Consider the following 6,281-nt stretch of genomic DNA (forward strand, 5'->3'; position numbering starts at 1 on the left):
CTCTATTTTCTCACTCTCTCACTGCCTGTGAATGCTGCTTGCACGTGCCTGGTAGCTCCTGTTGGCCAGGGAAGCAAAAAAACCGCAAGGACAAGAATTTGGATTTCCCCACAAAGCTTTCTAGAAGTGGATCAACTTCATACTCATTCCCATTCTCTGCTCTTCGGAAGCCAGATACTACTGGCATGCACTATCTTAAGATATGATCCAAAACATAGCTAGGCAATCTGTGTATTATGGTGGTGCTAGTTAAGGTTGTCCTGAGATTTCTACTTGGAACCTAATCTGATGCCCATTGAAGTCAATGGACAGACTCTTGTTGATGTCAATCGATTTTGGATCACAGCAGTCATACCTGGCCACCTAGGGATTTAGGAGCACAGACCCTACACAACAGATGCAGCTTAGGATGAAATATTTCCCTGCTGCTATTGCAGCATTGTGCCAGGGCACAAGAACCAAAAAAGAGAATCTGACTAGAAAATATTCCAGAACTGACTTGTCTTTCATTGTCCAAGCTAACCGATGTGTAATTGTTGTTCATTACAAACTGCACAAATGGTAAACATTAAACTAGACTTTAAAAAATTCTTTCTGATTCAATAACACAACCAAGACAGTTTGTTTTTAAATATGAGGCCGGATTTGCAGCTGGTGTAAGTTGATGTAGCTCAGTGGGCTTCAGTCGTACTACATCATTTACACTAGCTGATGATCTGGCCTATGTTCTTTTTAACCTCACAGAAAAATTTTGTAAAATGTACACAGATACTAAACCTATTTTAATGGCTTTATGTAGCTAGCATCAATTTGATATTTTAAATGTTTGAAAAGTTAAGGTAAATCAAAGTAATTGATTTGTTGGAAGTGATTATAGTTTAATAAAACAAGAATTCCTACACAAATAGGGAGAACTGCATGTTCAGTATACAGCCTGGACTGAGCAAAATCAGTCTTGCAATATATGGTTTCACTGCCATTCAGATGGGATTGTGCTGTTTCACACTGATAGTACGCTACTGTAGATATGAAAAAGGCACTAGCACCACCTAATTCTCAATCTGATAAAATGCAGTCTTGCCAACTTTATTAGCAAGCCTGTAACTCCTGATTTTTTTAAGGCTAGTTTTCTTGGGATGTATTGTGGGTGGGAGAATTGGAGGACAGAGTAATCTGGAGTCATTATTGCCTTGACTTTTTTTTTTTTTTAATGCAGTGTTATGCTGAATTGTGGGTGGATGTTATAAAGTGATTTGTTTCTACCCACCACTCCCATGCCCTGCATATGATGAGCTCTGTGGCATTAGGAACTGAGTTTTGCCAGAGCTAACTGTTAATTAAATTTCCTGATGTTACATCCTTAAACCCTGATCCTGAAAGCAAGCTGCTCCATGTTGGTGGATCCCTGTGTGTGCACTGAGCAGTTTGAAGGGTCAGGGATTTAGTGGTAAAGGGCTTGGGTGTTTGAGAAATTTTGAATCTGGCTTCCAGAAGTCCATAAACATAATTTTTATGTGAATTTACTGCTCATAAAGGGTGACAAATTGGCAATCCTGGAGAATGAAATGCTCTGTTTACTGTCCATTACAGGTACAGTGGTACAAACTTCACTACAGGGTCTCCTGAACTGCAGCAACCACCTCAAAGGGATCTCCCTCTGCACAGCCCCTTGGCCCCTCTTCTGAGGCTTCCAGTTCTGGTGGTATTTTTTGTGATGGTAATAATACTTATGCAGGTGCCTTTTCATTGGGAATTGACCTGAACCCACCTAACACATTTCAATTAGGTCATCTTAAAGTCATCAGGTGACAACAACTTTCATTTTCTCCTAACCTGGTCTGTAGTTGAGCTGGTGTCCTAGATCCTGAAAACACTTGTCCATCTAAGGCATTTATATAACTCCTCAGTTACTTATTCAGATTAATATCTGGCCTGTAGGCATGCAACAGTTTAGTCTTCATGCAGGTTAGTGGCCAGTTTCAGACAATCCCGAGCCTAGATTTATTTTTCCTCTTTTGGAAGTGTTAGGTAAGTGTAATGTGTTTAGTAATACTTACAGAAGTCACTATTGGAGCTAGTCCTCTATATTTCATAATCTATTAGTTTTACTATATATACTGTGACAGGGTCAGGCCAGATGGTTACAGGAGAGTGTTTAGAAGGCAGATATATTAGTCCCAGGTTAAGCAGATCTTACCTGGGTAAGGTAATAGGCAGTTCCAGAACAAGCAGGAACTTGCTGGAACCAGTTAAGGCAGGCAGGTGAACTAGGACACCTGGAACCAATTAAGAAGAAACTGCTAGAATCAGTTAGGACAGGCTGGCTAATCAGGGCACCTGAGTTTAAAAAGGATCTCACTTCAGTTTGTGGTGTGCATGTGAGGAGCTGGGAGCAAAAGGCACTAGGAGCCAAGAGTGAGAAGGGAAGGCGTACTGCTAGAGGACTGACGAGTACAAGCATTATCAGACATCAGGAGGAAGGTCCTATGGTGAGGATAAAGAAGGTGTTTGGGAGGAGGCCATGGGGAAGTAGCCCAGGGAGTTGTAGCTGTCACACAGCTGTTCCAGGAGGCACTCTAGACAGCTGCATTCCACAGGGCCCTGGGCTGGAACCCAGAGTAGAGGGCGGGCCCGGGTTCCCCCCAAATCCTCCCAACTCCTGGTCAGACACAGGAGGAGTTGACCTGGACTGTGGGTCCCACCAGAGGGGAAGGTCTCTGGGCTGTTCCCTGACCCACATGGTGATCAGCAGAGACAGTGGGGATTGTTCTCCTTTCTTTTCTCCAGGCTGGCCGGTGATGAGGTTATCTGAGTAAAACAGCAGATTTGAGCCATGAAAGTGGCCAAACTGAGGGCTGCCATGAATCTCTGAGGCGAGCAAATCCGCCAATAAGCCCAGGACCCACCAAGGTAGAGGACGAACTTTGTCACAATACACAGACATCATACAATTGAGCTGAAAGGGTATATTGAATGGGGTCCTGCACGGATCTGTCCTGGGTCTGGTTCTATTTAATATTTTCATAAATGATGTGGCTAATGTGTCAGAGAGTACATGTACAAAGTTTGTGGGTGATACCATGCTGGGGAGGGTTGCAAGTGCTTTGGAGGACAGGATTAAAATTCAAAATGATCTAGATAAATTGGAGAAATGGTCTGGATTAAATAGGATGAAATTCAGTAAGGATAAATGCAAAATACTACACTTTGGAAGGAATAATTAATTGCACAAATACAAAATGGGATATGACTTCCTAAATAGGAGTACTGCTGAAAAGGATCTGGGGGTTATAGTGGATCACAAACTAAATAGGGGTCAACACTATAACACTGTTGCAAGGAAAGCGAACATCACAGTGGGATGTCTGAGCGGAAATGTTGTAAGCAAGACATGAGAAGTAATTCTTTCGCTCTACTCAGCACTGATAAGGCCTCAACTGGAGTATTGTGTCCTGTGCTGGGCACCACGCTTCAGGAAAGATGTGGACAAATTGGAGTAAGTCCAGAGAAGAGCAACAAAAATGATTGAAGGTCATTTAGAAGACACGAGATGTAAGGAAAGATTGAAAAAACTGGGTTTGTTTAATCTGGAGAAAAGAAGACAGAGGGGGACATAAGTTTTAAAGTACATAAAAGATTGTTATAAAGAGGAGGGTGATAAATTGTTCTCCGTAACTACTGAGGACAGGACAAGAAATAATGTTCTTAAATTGCAGCAAGGGAGATTTAGATAGAGGGAGAAAAACTGCTTAACTGTAAGGGTAGTTAAGCAATGAACAAATTATCTAGGGAGGTTGTGGAATCTCAGTCATTGGAGGTTTTTAAGAACAGGTTAAACACTTGTCAGGGATGGTCTACATAATACTTAGTCCTGCCTCAGTGCAGGGGACTGGATAGATGACCTGCTGAGGTTCCTTTCAGTCCTACATTTCTGTGATTCTGTTTTAGCTTTTGAGGACAGATTTAAGATTTCAGGTCATATAACACTTGCATTTGGTACAAACGCTAAGGTACTACTACCTTAGGCCAAAAAAAAAGGGTGAGAAAACTCCAAGTTAACAACAAAAGCATGAGGTAAATACTAAACAGAATGCTCCAACTGAAGTCACAGGCAGCGAGAATGAACTGAAGGGGATAGGTGTAGCACTGCCCTTAAATAGCCATAGGAAGGGTTCTAAAGGCCAGATGGTGTCAACGGTGCCCTAAAAGATACTGCTAAGCAAAGTTATCAGGCTTTGGTGTGCTGGGCACATGCACACCATAATGGAATACACATTTGCAAGCACTCAAAGAAGAATTATAGCCTCTACACTTTTAAAATGCCATCAGCCACTGTTTTGGTAACAACGTTCAAATTAATTGAACGTAATCCTGATGCACCAGAGGTGGCAGGCAGAACTCTGCAGAATTAATCTCCCCTTTAACTTTGGCCACACCTTTCTCATGAACATGTCCCTTTGCATGTCTGCAGGCTAAAATGAGTCCTGTTCTGAACCAGGTTAGTGGACCAAGTTTTTTACCCCTTTGTTTCCTAATGAAATGCAAACACAACACTGGACATTTTCTTCTGTCTTGCTGGAGTTGAAATCAAAACTTTGTGCATTTTCTTGTTTTCAGGTCCAGTAACAGTTTTTTATTTCTCCAGAGGAAGACTTAAGAATTTTAGTGTAACAAAGGGAACAACTGTGGGAAGAAAATCTATAAAAGTAGACAGAAAGAGAAATCATATTAAGAATTCAGGAGGCTTCTCATTCCCTATGTTGGTGGGTGTTCACTGCTTGAGGGCCTCGGAGTCATGGTACAAGACTCATTGCCCCTGCCACACATCTTCCCACTCTTATGGGGACGACTCCCTTTACAATCAAAAGCAGGGGGAAGGTGAAACAGGAACCTTTAACTAAAGAGAATAAGAGGTTGCTGAAATTAGGTTAATTTATTCCTCCTTTGCCATAGCCATTTTGAGTACAGTATGAGTTACTTTTTAAAGATGGTCTGTATAATATGATATACAAGCCTAGTTTGCCTTGTAAACTTGGCCAGTGTTGAATGCTTGTTTATTACTGTACAACACTTAGCTCCATTACGTGACATGATGGATGTTGTGCCTTTTGTATCTGGTATAGAAGACTATTAGTTTCCCCTCATTAATCTAGTCAGGCTGAATGCTCCAGAAACTCAGTAAACATAGACTTAGAAAACACGAGACAAAATAGCTACTGTAGAGTGAACAAGCCACTTTTTAAAACCCAAATATAATAGAGATTCCTACTTCATGTTCCCTACTCTCTCCTTCCCAGCCACCCCCCATGGGATGGGATCATATGTCAGGGCGCAGAGATAATTAATCTGTTGATTAGAGAGGGGGACTGGAGTCAGAAATCCTTAGTTCTTTTCCTGGCTCTGACACTGATTTGTGGTGTGATCCTGGGCAAGCCACTTAATTTATATAAACCTCCTTCTTTATTTCCTGTAAAATGGGAGATGCTTATGTCCTTCAAAGGCTTTTATGAGGCTTAGTGTTTATAAAAGACATTGTGATCCTTCTATAAAATGCTATATAGTGCAAAGTTCTTATAAATAAACTATATTAAACCAGCCACCTGCCATATTTATTTTTTCTAAGTTGTTATTTTTTTGATTACTGGAATGCAAACAAGCATGCTAAACTGTTCCTGGTTGTTTTTCTTCCCTATGGTTTATAATTTGAAAAGAAAAAACACTCTAAAATTACAAAATTTTAGAAATATATTTTCCCTCATAGTCTCTCTCTCCCCTACCTATCAGCCCATAGCAAATTTCTACACAAAAGCATGGTATTATAACCTGCTGAAAAGAGAGGTGTAGTCAAGAAATAGTTGTATATATTAAATAGTACTTAGCACTTAAATAATGATTTTCATTTTCAGAGCACTGTGCAAATATTAATCCTTACAACATCTTTGTGAAGTAATTACTGTTTTAATTTTTTATGAGACAGAAGTTAATTTATTTGTCTAAGGCAACAAAGAAAGCCAGAGCTGGGATTAGAATTCAAGAAGTTCTAGGCTCCCAAGTCCAGTGGTCAGACTACTTATTCTACACAATTCAATGTTTATGATGTCAGAATTCTCTATACCCATAAAAATTGAGTAACGTATTGTTGGATTTTAAAAGAAAAATAGTTATTAAGGAGCTAGAAAGTGCCACGTATCAAAAGATGCAAACATTTAAGTGTGATACTTTCTCTGCAACTTTTAACTCTTCCACATGGCTGCACGATATATATAATCTGGATGTCATGC

Source organism: Natator depressus, chromosome 15, assembly GCF_965152275.1.
Source record: "Natator depressus isolate rNatDep1 chromosome 15, rNatDep2.hap1, whole genome shotgun sequence".
Classification (NCBI taxonomy): domain Eukaryota; kingdom Metazoa; phylum Chordata; order Testudines; family Cheloniidae; genus Natator; species Natator depressus.